This window comes from Triticum urartu, chromosome 4A (genome assembly GCF_056163025.1).
Source record: "Triticum urartu cultivar PI428250 chromosome 4A, HENAU_Tu73, whole genome shotgun sequence".
Classification (NCBI taxonomy): domain Eukaryota; kingdom Viridiplantae; phylum Streptophyta; class Magnoliopsida; order Poales; family Poaceae; genus Triticum; species Triticum urartu.
In genome coordinates, this window is record NC_141876.1 from 430,251,943 (window position 1) to 430,267,793 (window position 15,851).

Below are 15,851 nucleotides of genomic sequence, written 5' to 3' on the forward strand. Positions count from 1 at the left end.
GAGGGGCGGCTCAATCGAGATCGGGGGTCCAGGTGGGATTCTGTCGGGATCGGGGTCCAGGTGGGATTCTGTCGGGCTGGGCCGGCAGTTCAGGGAAGTTCGGGAACCTGTCTTCGGGCTCTATCTAGGGCTGCTGTGATCCAAATAGTTATTCTAATCCTGGGATTAGAATAGTGCCACTCTCTCTCTCTATATATATATAGCCAATGAAGAAAAACGACAGAACCAGTGAAGACTATGCAAAGTTGAAGAATATGAATAATTTGAGGAATTTCAACTTTTGGTGGTGGCGTGACCCACCGTATAAGAATGATGATTTCAGTCACCGCGTACAATTATCGTAGGGTTCTGATAATCAAATTCTTCATTAATTTCTTCACACTAAGAGTGTTATTCTTCATTGATTGCAGAAAAACGTTTCTTCATGTGTTGCACATCTAAGTCATCAATTTTGCATAAGTGTTAGGATGAGTGTCCTTTTCAAAGAACATTCGAAGATTCTAGGATATTTAGCTCACACCGCAACTTGCTAAATCTCTTCTCATCCAAGGGCTTTGTGAAGATATCGGCTAGCTGTTCTTCAGTCTTCACATGCTCAATAGAAATGTCACCCTTCAACACATGATCACGAAGAAAATGATGACGAATCTGAATGTGCTTTGTCTTCGAGTGCTGAACTGGGTTGTGAGCAATCTTGATGGCACTCTCATGGTCACAGAAGAGAGGCACATTCTTCATGTTGAAGTCATAGTACTTGAGAGTTTGCTTCATCCATAGCAATTGGGCACAGCAAGAACCAGCGGCAATGTACTCAGCTTCAGCAGTAGATAGTGATATGCAGTTATGTTTCTTCGAGGACCAACAGACCAAAGATCGTCCGAGGAAATGACATGTACCAGATGTTGACTTGCGGTCCACACGATCACCAGCATAGTCAGAGTCAGAATATCCAATGAGATCAAAAGCCGAGCCCTTGGGGTACCATAATCCAAGTGTTGGTGTGTGAGCTAGATATCGAAGAATATGCTTCACAGCCTTATGGTGTGATTCCTTCGGTGTAGCTTGAAATCGGGCACACATGCAAACACTAAGCATTATATCTGGCCTAGATGCACATAAGTACAATAAGGAACCTATCATGGAGCGGTATACCTTATGATCGAAGTCAATACCATTGTCATCAGTGCACAGATGGCCATTTGTGGGCATAGGAATTTTGACGCCTTTGCAATCTTGCATGCCGAATTTCCTCAGTACATCCTTGAGGTATTTCTCCTAAGATATGAATATGCCATTGCGTTGTTGACGAATTTGAAGACCTAAGAAGAATTTCAACTCTCCCATCATAGACATTTGATATTCTTCACTCATCATATAGGCAAATTCATCACTATAACGTTGGTCAGTACAGCCAAAGATAATATCATCAACATATATTGGGCACACAAACAATTCACCATCATAAGATTTAGTGAAAAGGGTAGGGTCGAGAGAACCGGGTTTGAAGCCTTTCCTCATGAGGAATTCCTTCAAGGTATCATACCAAACCCGTGGGGCCTGCTTGAGGCCATAGAGGGCCTTGTTGAGTCTGAAGACTTTGTCAGGATTCTTTGGATCTTCAAAACCTGGGGGTTGAGCAACATATACTTCTTCCTCAAGCTTACCATCGAGGAATGCACTTTTCACATCCATTTGATATAAAGTGATATCATGATGGTTAGCATAAGCAAGTAATATGCGAATAGCCTCAAGTCTAGCAACAGGTGCAAAAGTTTGATCGAAATCAATTCCTTCAACCTGTGTGTAGCCTTGAGCTACAAGCCGTGCCTTATTCCTCACCACAAGGCCATTTTCATCTTGCTTGTTGCGGTAGATCCACTTTGTGCCGATGATATTGTGCTTGCGAGGATCTGGACGTTTGATCAGTTCCCAGACATTGTTGAGCTCGAACTGATGTAATTCCTCTTGCATGGCCTGAATCCACTCAGGCTCCAGAAATGCTTGATCTACCTTAGTGGGCTTTGTAATAGAGACAAAAGCATAGTGCCCACAAAAGTTAGACAAATGTGAAGCTTTTGAGCATGTGAGAGGACCTGGCGCTTTGATGTCATTGATGATCTTTTCAACTTGCACTTCTTTTGCAATGCGAGGATGAGCTGGTTGTCGTTGAAGAATTCGATCAGTGTTTTCTTCAGCACCATTTTCTTCAGCATTTTCTTCAGGTGCATTAGCCCGACGTTCTTCATGTTCTGGAATGAATTCTTCAGCAGATTCTTTAGTAGGAATGACATCCTCAGTAGCCTTGAACTTGATAGTTTCCTCAGGTGCTGGTTCATCTATCACAGTAGGTAGGTGCTCTCTTTGCGAGCCATTAGTTTCATCGAACCGCACATCTACAGTTTCAACAACTTTGTGAAGAACGTTGTTGAAGACACTGTAGGTGTGCGAGTCCTTTCCGTAACCAAGCATAAAACCTTCATGTGCTTTCGGTGCAAATTTTGAGTTGTGATGAGGATCTCTAATCCAACATTTAGCATCGAAGACTTTGAAATAACTTACATTGGGTTTCTTATCAGTGAGGAGTTCATAGGCAGTCTTTTTGAAGAATTTGTGAAGATATACTCTGTTGATGATGTGGCACGCAGTATCAATTGCCTCAGTCCAGAAACGACGAGGCGTTTTGTATTCATCAAGCATAGTGCGAGCCATCTCAGCAAGAGTCCTGTTCTTGCGCTCCACGACGCCATTCTGCTGAGGAGTATAAGGAGCAGATAACTCATGAGTAATACCAAGTTCATCAAGATAGTCATCGAGACCAGAATTCTTGAACTCGGTGCCATTGTCACTTCTGATGTGCTTGATCTTCACACCAAAGTTGGTTGAAGCCCTCGAGGAAAAACGTTTGAAGACTTCCTGCACCTCATGTTTGTAAGTAACAAGGTGTACCCATGTGTAGCGAGAATAATCATCAACAATAACAAAGCCATATTGAGATGCTTCATTTGAAATAGCAGAATAATGATTAGTACCAAAGAGATCCATGTGAAGCAATTCAAATGGGCGAGTGGTGGTCATGATAGTCTTCGCTGGATGCTTGGCCTTCGTCATCTTCCCAGCTTCACAGGCTCCGCATAGGTGATCCTTGAGGAATTTGACATTCTCGATGCCAATGACATGCTTCTTCTTTGCAAGCGTGTGCAAATTCCTCATGCCTGCATGACCAAGTCGTCGATGCCAGAGCCAGCCTTCTGAAGCTTTTGCAAGTAAGCACACAGCTGGTTGTGGTCCTGTAGAGAAATCAACAATATACAAGTCTCCTCTCCTAAAGCCTTCGATGACTTTGGAATTATCAGCTTCCATAACCACAACACAACGGTACTTGCCAAAGACAACAACCATATCAAGATCACAAAGCATTGAGACAGACATAAGGTTGTATCCTAAGAACTCAACAAGCATGACTTTGTCCACGTGTCGATCCTTTGTAATCGCAACCTTACCTAGACCCAATACCTGACTTTTGCCTTTGTCAGCAAAGATGATATGCTTCAGATGCGACGGAGATAATGGAGCATCCATCAATAGATTCTTGTCACCAGTCATGTGGTTTGTACATCCACTATCGAGGACCCACTCAGTGGCTTTGGGTTGATCATCCTGCAGACGAATTAGTGCAGCTTACAAACTCATATACTTCATCAGTGAAGAATATGACATCAATTCATCAAATCAATTTCATTAAGTAAAATAACTGATAAAGCAATATGAGGACGTGAGAAATGAAAGTTCATTTCTTCATGATTAGCCTGCGTCCTATCAGGCATGCTCAGGTCTCCAGCAAATTCTTCAAACGATTACGTGCGTCTGGAGACCTGACCCTGCAGAAGAGATTAGTTCTTTTTCCCACATCTGAAGGGGTGGCAAAGAGTTCATCATTCTGCGAGCTCCATACAAGAAGGATGGCATAGAAGCCAGTCCATTTTGTTTCACATAAGAGGGGTTAGAGTAAGCATAAGAGTATGCAGAGAAATTCTTCGAGGACTTATGGACATAATGATTTGAAGAATAGTGCACATATCCATAATCCTTAGATCTTCCCTGCGAAACAGAAGGGTTAGCACGATGATGTTCATATGAGGACTTTGATCCATATGAGGAATTTGGTCTGTATGAGGACTTTGATCTGGGGTTCCTATTCCTCACAGGTGGCGTCATGATGACATTCACCTGAAGATTTTCAAGGCATCTTTTGGGAACCCAGATTTTCTTCATAGGGGAGCCGTTCCTGCAGTTAGTGTCAACATATCTAGCAAATACTTCACCATGCTAATTTTTGAACAGTTTATAGTTGGAGTCAATTGACTCATCATTAGAATGAGGAGATTCACATGCAAATCCAGATAAGTTAGATGGATCAACTGGAGGTCCCTTTGCAGCAACCCATGTAGTTTTGGGGTACTGCTCAGGCTTCCAATATGTACCATCAGCATTGAGTTTCCTCTCAAAGGCAATACCCTCTTTCCTAGGGTTCCTGTTGAGGATCTGCTTTTTAAGCACATCACAAAGAGCCTGATGCCCTTTCAGGCTTTTGTACATGCCTGTCGTGTACAATTCCTTCAACCCTGCATCATCAGTGATACTCGCAATGTCCTTAGATGAGGAATTAGTGATAGCAGGGGTATGTGAAGAATTTGAAACATTAGCAGCATTTGAACATTCAGGTGAAGAATTAGCAGATTCACGTTCAATGCACTTCAAGCATGGAGGAACAAATTCTTCCTGAGATGCGCTGATTTGTTGAGCAAGTAATGAATCGCGCTCCTTCTGAAGATCTTCATAACTCACTCTTAGCTTCTCAAGGTCTTGCTTTCTTTGAAGAAATTCATAAGAAAGCTTCTCATGATCCGATAAGAGAGTGTTATGATGACTTTGAAGTTTGTCAAGCTTGGACTGAAGTCTCTGAAGATTTTCAGTCAAATTTTCAGTGCGATCCATTTCTTCACCCAACATATCATCACTTTTATTTAGCATGTTTTGAACCTTTTCTAAAGCCCTTTGTTGGTTTATAGCAATCTTAGCAAGTTTAGAATAGCTGGGCTTAAGGTTTTCATCAGATTCATTCTCACTTGATTCAGAGGAGGTATATTTGAGTGCCTTGGCACCCTTTGCCATGAAGCAATAGGTGGGAGCGTAGTCATCATTGCCTTCATCAGCCTTGTTGGTGAGGTCATTTTCTTTAGTGTTGAAGATAGACTTGCTGACGAATGCAGTAGCGAGAGCTAGGCTTGCCACTCCAGATTCGGACTCCTCAGATGTCTCCTCTTCCTCATTTTCTTTAGATTCAGCCTCAGAGTCCATTTCCTTGCCAATGAATGCCCTAGCCTTCTTGGAGCTGCTCTTCTTGTGATATGAATAGTTTGAGGATTTTGATGATGAAGATTTTGTGGATTTCTTCTTTTTCTTCACATCATCAGAACTGTAATCCTTGTATTTCTTCTTCTTTGATTCCTTTTCCCACTGAGGACAATCTTGAATGAAATGTCCAGGTTTCTTGCACTTGTGACAAAGCCTCTTCTTGTAGTCACTGGGTGAGGAATCATTGCTATTTGAGGATCTTCCAAGGCGACCACGTCTTGAGAACTTTTGGAACTTCTTCACGAGCAGAGCCAGATCATGGCTCAGTTCTTCAGGATCACCAAGGTTGCTACCAGAGTCTTCATCTTCGGACTCAGATACTGCCTTGGCCTTCAGTGCACGTGTTCTGCCATAGCTTGAACCATAGAGATCTCTCTTTTCAGCAAGTTGGAACTCATGAGTATTTAGCCTTTCGAGAATATCAGCGGGATCAAGTGACTTGTAATCAGCATGTTCTTGTATCATCAATGCCAGAGTGTCAAATGAGGAATCAAGCGATCTCAGCAATTTCTTCACCACCTCATGGTCGGTGATGTCAGTGGCACCAAGTGCTTGAAGTTCATTTGAGATGTCAGTGAGGCGATCGAAGGTTTCTTGAACATTTTCATTGTCGAGTCTTTTGAAGCGGTTGAAGAGATTGCGAAGAACATCAACTCGAGAGTCACACTGAGTTGAGACTCCTTCATTCACTTTGGACAACCTGTCCCAGATAAGCTTTGCTGTCTCCAAAGCACTCACTTTGCCATACTGTCCTTTGCTCAGATGGCCACATATGATATTCTTCGCTTGAGAGTCGAGTTGCTTGAATCTCTTCACATCAGCAGCATTCAGAGAAGGTGTGACTGAGGGAACACCATTTTCCACAACATACCAGAGATCGTTATCAATTGCTTCAAGATGCATTCGCATCTTATTCTTCCAGTAGGGGTAGTCTATCCCATCGAAGGTAGGACACCCAGCAGAGACCTTGATCATACCTGCGGTCGAATAACTAAAACTCCAGGTGGTTAAACCAAAATCACACAGAACAAGGGAGTACCTTGCTCTGATACCAATTGAAAGTGCGTTATATCGACTAGAGGGGGGTGAATAGGTGATTTTTATGAAATTCTTCACTGAGGAATTTGCCGGTGAGGAAATTCCTTAGTGAAGAACTACTAGCAGCGGAATAAGTACTCAAAAGTAAACATAATAGAATACAAGCATAGTCATCATGATGAACTGAAGACAGACATAGAGTACAGGAAGCGTAATCACAGGATAACACAGGATGAAGACAAACAGACTGAAGAAATTGAATTGAGGAAATTGAGAAAGTCTTCAGTCAAAGTCTTCAAACACAGATATGAACAAACACACAACACAGTTATGAGGAAATGAAAGAGTTGAGGGAATAGAACTAGTAAGCTTGGTGAAGACAATGATTTGGTAGACCAGTTCCAACTGCTGTCTCAGTTGTACGTCTGGTTGGAGCGGCTGAGTATTTAAACTCGAGGACACACAGTCCCGAACACCCAGTCCTGAACACGCAGCTCAGGACACCTAGTCCTCACCATATTCTCCTTGAACTAAGGTCACACAGACCTCGTCCAATCACTCGTGGTAAGTCTTCAGGCAACTTCCAAACCTTCACAAACTCGGTCACTCGGCGATCCACAATTCCTCTTGGATGCTCTAGACCATGACGCCTAACCGTCTGGAAGAAGCACAGTCTTCAAAGGTAACAAGCGTCGGATCCACTCAGGATCAATCTCTTCAGTGATGCTCAATCACTTGGGGTTTGTAGGTGTTTGGGTTTTTGGTTTTTCCTCACTTGATGATTTTCGCTCAAAGTCCTCAGAGGATGGGTTGCTCTCAAATGACAAGTGTCAGTTTCTCTTGGAGCAGCCAACCAGCTAGTGGTTGTAGGGCGCGGCTATTTATAGCCTAGGGAGCAGCCCGACATGATAAGACATAAATGCCCTTCAATGATATGACCGTTAGGTGGATAGATATTTTGGGACAGCTGGTGCATAGCACAGCAACGGTCGGAATTTTGAGTAGAAAAATCCTCAGGGCTATCATGTTCCTCACTGTGTAGGCAATCCGCACTGGCGAATTTCTAACTCCTCAGTCAGGAAAAATTCCTTAGAGACCAGAAGAACTTCATCTCTGTCACTGAAGAAATTGACCGAACTGTATGAGATTTCCAATGGCTTCACTCGAAGGGATTGGTAGGTGTAGGATTTTGAGTTGAGCATCACATGGAAATTTTTCCTTAGTATTTCCTTGACCCCCTTTAACAGTACGGTGTTTCCTATGACTCAAGAAGGAGAAAAACAAAACTATGAAAACGAAAGTCTTCAAGCTTCATATTCCTCGAAAGAATACCAAGTCTTCAAGGTCACACCAATTTCTTCACTTTCAAAGTCTTCATGAAAGTCTTCAGAAATACCAAAATCTTTAATCCAAGATATTCATTTTTAGGGGTCGACTTTCCCTGTAAATATCAAACTCCTCATAGACTTATAGACCTGTGTACACTCACAAACGCATTAGTCCCTTAACCTATAAGTCTTCAGTACACCAAAATCACTAAGGGGCATTAGATGCACTTACAAATTCACATATATGGTAATTAGACACTGAACAGGTGACATTCACACAAAGCATGTCTAAACTAATCAAATGACATAGCAATGCGAGACACCATACGCACGATATGAGCAACATAACCCTGCCAAGTTAGAGCATACACCTCGGGGGGGGGGGGGGAATAGGACTGGTCATCTGTCTCTGAATCCTTCTGTCTGGAGGCCGGATCCCTACTGTGCTGGACCCTTCTGTCGTTGGAGCAGCTGAGCTGGGGTGGACGACGGCGCAGCTGGAGCGGGACAAACCACGCAAGGTTTTCTTTGACAACTATCTGTAAGAGAAGTGATTCTGTAAGGGCTCATTTGAATTGGAGGATTACAACAATGTAGGGATAGGAAATAGACAGGAATAGGATAGGAATGCACGTGCAAAACAGAGAATTTAAAAACACAGGATTTCTGCCAATCTGGGTGTTTGATTCACAACAATTGGAAGATCACAGGATGCAAAGAAGCATGATGAGATTAAGTCAAACCACAAGAAAATGTACGGTTATAATGCTATTATGCTACTATCTCTTAGTCTTGTGCTTCATGAATAGGAATTTGAAAAGGAGGACAAGTGAAAATTAAAATTCCTACGTTTTTTCTTTCAAGGAGACACTAACGGAACATATTCGTGTGCTTAGTGGACAATATATATAACATGTAGAGTAAAAAAGAGATGCAACAAGTGTACAACCTCTTTGGCGAAGCCATGTCGATCTCAGCGTGATTGGGTTAGCCGGTGAGGATGCTCCGGCTGACTTGGCTGTCGGAGGAGGGGAAGAAGATCTTAGGCGTCTGGAGATGGAGCCCGAGGTACTGCTCCGCTATGATGGAGGGTTTCATCGTTGGAGCGGCTCTGGTGAGTTGTACGACGCCAAGGCTGAAGCAGGACAAGAGAGACAACGAACAACGTTAACCTGAGTGGAATTCTAATAGCATCTCCAATACATGACGTAAAATACATAACCACAAAGTGCTAGATGTAAAATACATTAGCCGCTCATCTCTGAACTTAACTGTCTAAACTGAATTTAACTGTCGAAACTGAACTTAACTGTCGAAACTGAACTTAACTGTTGAAACTGAATTTTGCTGTCGAAACTGGACACACTAGCAAGGTGAGGCTACACGTCGGTTGACTGACTTTTTCATCTCTGGTCAGTCGATTTTGCAGCCGTTGGATACGAAATCAAGGGCCTGCGGTTCATCTTCAACCTCCACCGCCCTGAGCCGGCCAAACAGCAGCCCCCCGCCGCCCCGCCCGCCCGAAAACACTCCTCACCGCCGGTCCGCCGCCGCCCCGGCCATACCTCTAGGCCCCCCCCCCGTGCCGAGCTTTTTCTCCAGCGATCCCCACGCCACCGCCCCGCCAACGCCGGCGACCACCGCCGCTATCCTGAACCCTAAGATAGATAGTGGGGTACCTCTCTGGCGAGCCCCCCTCCCGCTACGGCTGGTTCTTCCTTCACCTCGACGGCATCGGAGTGAAGTGTAGCTAAATCGGAGCAGCATCGCAAGCAAGAGCAAGAGCGAGAGCAGCAACGCGAGCAAGAGCAAGAGCAAGAGCAAACCAGGCAGGGGACCGAGAGCAAGAGCAGAGCAGCAGCGCGAGCGAGAGCTAAAGTAGCAGCAGGTCCTACTGATGTGGACATCGCCGCCAAGGGAGCGACGCCGTGGAGGAAGTGGCCGGCGACGCCGCCGTGGATGGAGTCGCGCCGTGTCAGCTCGGGACTAAGCGTCGGCAGCACCGTGAGATCGAATCAAGAAGAAAATGCGGCGATTAGTGTACAACCTCTTTGGTGGCGCCGATTAGGCCGCAACTTCATCCGAGGAAACGGTGATGATGATGCTCTTCCGGTGGTGCAGGTGAAGACGGCGGTGTGGGAATGGAGGTGGCGCGAAAGACGAGGGGAACGTCGGGGCAGCTCCTTGGAGGTGGAGGACGGGGTGGCTAAACCGGCGGGACGATGAGATCGACGACGGATCCTCATCCGGTACGGTGGATGAGGGACGTCGAGGTGTTGCTGTGGACAATGTCGTCGGGGAAGACGCTCCGGCTGGGTGGCGGACGGAGCAGGGTGTGAGGTTTCGTCGCGGGTTTTCGCGGCCTCGGTGTACGAATGGGTGGGCGGATGGGATGGCAGTGGGGAACCATGGCTTAGAGACGCGCTTGTCCGAAATGTGGGGTAAGTTACGAAAGTACCCCCACCGATTTGAGGCGGTTCTTTCGGTTCAGGGGTACCACGGGCATTTCACGTGTCGGGATTTCACAGGAGGTGGGAGTTTTCGCACGCGTTGTAATTTCGGAATAGCAAGGCGCGGGTTGAGATGGAGGGAGTTGTCGGAGCACAACGAGACAAAGATATATCTTAAATATTTCGGGCTAACAAGGCGCGGGTTGAAATTTCCGGACAAGCCTAACGTGTATTGTACCAAATCAATGCGCCCTACAAATGTCATTCAAAACTTTGAATTCATGTTATGTTCAATTAAAATATTTCTCTACGTGTATAATGCATGCAACCTACTACTCAAATGAACGTTTTAGTGCATTCCAAACGTATATACTACCGCTTCAATATGAACTAAATTTGAATCCGTTTCTCTATTTGAATAAGATCTACAGTAATGATTGCTGTGAAGTCAAATCATTTGAATTCGTTTCTCTATTTTAATAAGATCTACAATCATCGTTATTGTCAAGTTAAACCATCGTTTGTGTATTATCTTCACAGCACACCACATGATTAGTCTCGAGTTACATATGAACTATGTGTACTATATGAACTCGAACTAGATTTTTTGAATCCACTTTATTTTGATTTCAAATCACATTACATTTCTAGCTCTAGCTAGATCTTCATAATCTAAACCATGTCTCATATGTATAATGTGTTTATCACATTATGTATAGTGCCCCGCCCCATACGCCTACAAGTATTTAGATGTGAGTTGCAAACACCACACATTACCACAAATTCAAATAAAATGTGAGAATGTTCGATATATAGTATTGTTTAGATTGTTCGATATTTAGTTGTAAGCTGCAAACGCCACACATTATCACAAATTCAAATAAAATGTGAGATTTTTTGATGTATAGTATGGTTTAGATTGTTCGGCATTTAGCTGTGAGTTGCAAACACCATGCATTATCACATTATGGTATAACATGTGCACAGCACGTGTATCACCGCTATATTCATGCATGCAATGTTTAAAACACTATGATCTCCTATTCAAATATATGAATCCGCTTTCATATCAAATTATGATCTTTGTTAGTCTCTTACACCCACACAATCCTCTAACCTTTGTAGCTACCACTAACTTTCTCTCGTGCATGCACACGCCCTCCTCGCCATCCCCCTCCCTCGGCATTCTATCCACTGGGCACATTCATTTTTTTCTTTAGGTCGTTCTCCCAGAGTCTCCACAACTCCTTTCTGACACACACCGATCGATAAACCTCTCCAGCGATGCCTGCCTACAACATACAAACATACCTTCAATCTCCTCCTTTATGTGTCCTTGCCTCGTGTCTCTCATACGGTCAGATACACGTGTAAACTCTCGCCCCTCTTTTCATCGCTCTCTCACAACCGCACACTCATCCTCCTATCTAGCTAGTAGTTGGGCCTCTCGCACCACCTCCTAGCTCCATTCTCTGTCTATCCGTCTCGCTGGGCCTTATTAGCCTCTAACAAATGGACGTACACCGACCAATCTCTCGCTATACATATAGCTAGCTAGGTCCTTATAACTCGTTTTTACCCACACGTCAATCGATCTACCTCATTAGTTGTGTCTCTCCCTTCCTCCGACAAACAACAATTGATCTACCGATCTAGTTAGGTTTGCTTACCAAACACATGGTTCCCCTTCATCATCCATGGATGCGTCCCGATATATCTAGCATGCATAGGCATACACAGAAACACATCCCCACTCTTATTGATAACATTGTAGTTCCACCCTCAGTTTGTCTAGTAGGCCTCTCCCACCATCTTCGAGAAGCAACTCCATCACCCATCCAGCACTCTACCCCTCTCCCTCCCTCTCCCTCCCTCTCTCTCTCCTCTATCTCTCTACCGTCATTTTCCCGACCTTCAGTTATGTATGGGTGTCGACCGATCTCCCTCAAGACATAGCTGGGTCTCTCCTTCTCAACACATATACGAGTCATTCTACCTCTATAGTTAGGCCTCTGCCTACCCCTCCCACCCCCCTCCCCCCACACACACTGATACATCGAGCGCTCTAGTCATGTCTCCCTGCCACACACAAACTTGACGTGTGCCCTCTAACGTTCCGGTAGGCCAATCGCCCTATATCTTTGACTTGTACACACACACACAATTTCGATGGCTCTCTTCATCGATCTCGCACCCACCCACTTGATCCTCTCTTCGACTCTATCGATAGCTATGACCCATCCCTCTCTTCTCGTGGATTGCCCGACCCTCTATGTATGATATGGATAGGCCTCCATTTCACACACATTGCATGCAAAATTTTGTTTGAGATGTCATCGACACATATTCCCACAAATAATTCACAAAATCAACCCCCACCCCACCCCCACCCCAAAACAAAAAACACTCACAAACGCAGTTTGTATCTCTCACACACACCCACGTAGGTGGGAACGTGCACGAAGAGAAGAGGTGCATGCACGGCGCACGTACTCCCGTCTCTTTCCCAACCACACCCGCGCGGGTACACGGTGGAGCTCATTTCTGTATGAAAAAGGCAGCCCACGTGGTAATTTGGCACGTGTACTAGTTGTCCACTTGGTGGAGGGAGGATCGTCTACCACGGGTGAACAAACAAATTGCGACTTGACGTGTTATGGTAAAAAAGAGGCAAACCATGTGGGGCCTACCTTAGAGGCAATGCTCTATACACTAGAGTACTTTTGATGTGTCCCGTCAACTCGCAGAACGAGGAGAAGCTTGCTTAGTACACCGTCTCCCCCGCCCATGGGCGCGGTGGCTCGTAGGATGAGGTGAAGCTTGCTTACTACGCCTTACGCCCGCTCCATCGCCCATGCGCGCGGTGGCTCGCAGGACGAGGAGAAAAATTTACTACTCCCTCCGTTTACTCCTCGTCCCTACTACCTTGGTAATAGAGATTATATCATATTTTTTGTAATATATATGTCCTTTAGTAGATTTCAATATGAACTACTAGTACATACTCCAAACACTGATGTATATAGACGTATTTTAGAGTGTAGATTCACTCATTTTGCTCCGTATGTAGCACTCTCCCTCGCCCCTCGACCCTCGCCCACGTGGTGGACGTGCAGCAATTCATTCGGTCTCATATAGCCAGAACGATATATACTGCACTACCATTATTGCTCGACTTCCCGAAGAGGCGAAGAGCCAATCGCAAGGTCAATATTTTGGAGATGCCAAGCGCAGGGTTATAGGAGAACGAGTAGTAGGTGCCGCGTCATTTATAAATAAATTTTTTTTTCTTTAGTGGCACGTACGCAATATGATAGGTTCGTATGGAGAGAAAAGGAGTACATAGTCAGGACGGGCCAGCCTACACGGTTGCTTGCTGGGGTTGCTGTCTTCACACTCTCTCGCACAAAACGACTGTGGCCACAACTCTAACATCCCGGTGGATCACGTCCGCTTGGGGAAGGGGTGGATGCTTAGTGTAGATGCGGTGGCCGTCGCCGACGGTGAAAACCCACTGTCGGCACGTCCCGATCAGGGGTCCCCGCCGTTCTCTCTCACAAAGCCGGTGAGGTTGCCTTCATCCCTTGCTCACTACCGCGACGTGGGCAGTTGCCGCCTCCCGCATCCCTCCTCAAGGTTGAGCTACGTCCCTCGGGTACAACTCCCTTTACAGCCGGCTTGCACCACTGCTCCAGCTGCCCACATCACTCCCTGTGGATATTTCTCTACTTCTTTGCCCCGCACATACCTCTACTGGCTTCTACGTACTGTATTTGTGATGAGTTTATGTCTCATCAACTAGTCCCAGTAATCTTATTCTAATCATGCTTGTTTAATTTCTTTGCCACAGGGATGCTCATCTCGATTTTGGTGAAACTGCACAAAATGATCCGATGGTCAAAAGGTTGCAAACTTCATTTATTAGGAAGCTTGAACATTGCCAGCAAATTGAAGCCTGGTCAGGGTTCACGGTTCAAGAGCTAGGGACTGCATGGATCGTTTTTTTCTTTAGCTGCCTCTGTTCCAAAATAAGTGTCAACTTTAGTAGTAGTACAACTTTGTGCTAAAGTTCACACAAAGTTGAGAAACTTATTTTGGAACGGAGGGAGTACATATTTGTTATGATCTGTCAATCATTGAGATGCAATAGCATGCATGTTAGTCTCCTTTGTATTTGATCAAATGTTGCAACGGCAACCTTGGACGCAAGATACATGTAACAGAAGCTGGAAGCTTCATAGCATTGTACAAATTTATCTCGCTGATAAATTACAGTATGTACTATACTAGTACTTCCTCCGTTCCTAAATATAAGTCTTTGTAGAGATTTCATCATGAAGCACATGCGGATGTATATAGATGCATTTTAAGTGTAGATTCATTCATTTTGTTCCGTATGTAGTGGAATCTCTACAAAGACTTATATCTACTAGTAATAGCTAGCCCCCACTACTAGGAATTCTCTATCCTCTCCTTGAGCCACGTCATCAAAATTGATGTAGCCATTAGATGAAGTAAATCAGTCCATAATAGCCGTCTGATCTTGACGTTGAGAGGCTCCGCACTAAGCCACATGCAAGCATGCAGAAATACCGTGCCACATGCATGTGAGTGGGTTTTAAATCACATCAACATGTCTGCATGCAAGCATGCATCGGTAGCATGCATGTAAGTGAGCTTTTAAGTCCCATTAACATGTCAAAAAGAAAAATATAATCCCATTATACAGTAGGAGTTCAGGAGTTGGCTGATCTTTTTTCCTTACGTGGGATGATCTAAATGATGATGGGAGTTTATTTAGTTTGGTTACCACATTTCTCATGCGGTTATAGAGTTTTTTTGTTCTATGAAATCGATAATTTTGCGCATAGAGATATACCGCTATTCCGTGCCAACGCGCGGGGACTCATCTAGTACTATTTAGGAACGAAGGGAGTACTATGTAAAGAGTTAGGTGTCGCACGGTGATAGTAGTGTGAGGTGGGCCATGTAATCACTGAGCCTGCATGTTTTCACTGCTCTTGCACGCCTCCGCTGTAAGAATGGAGAAAATTGTAATCTAGTAGTAGTAGTATACCTCCTTTCGCTGAAAGCGTGGGACATCCAGCAGTCCTACCACCTCAGTAATCAAGACCAATGAGTCATCAAATCACATAGACCCAGTAGTAAGTTGGACGGACGAAGCAACCATCACTCTTGTGCCAGTGAGAGGTCGCGTCCGCTCTGCCCGGGCATGAATGCGGCACCGATTCTTTGGAGCCGCGCTGACCGTTTCAGGCGGGAAGCGCGCGCGGGCGATGGAGGGGCTTTGGGTGGGCCAGGCTGGTCAGGAGCGGGCGTGGCAGCTGTCCGCATGTCCCTACCGGACACGCCCGGAAATGAGAGGATGCACCGACTCTCGCGGCTAAAATCGTACACTACACAACATCTCTCTGTAGGAGTAGGTTGATCCGTCACTCTCTCTAACACACACACATGGTGTTAAACACACACACACACACACACACGCACGCACCTTGGTCCCGTTGCACCTTCTAACGTGACTTATTACACCTAGACGGAGGGAGTAGTAAGTATACGAGATACGGTAGCACACTGACTCAAGTCGAATACAAGTGGC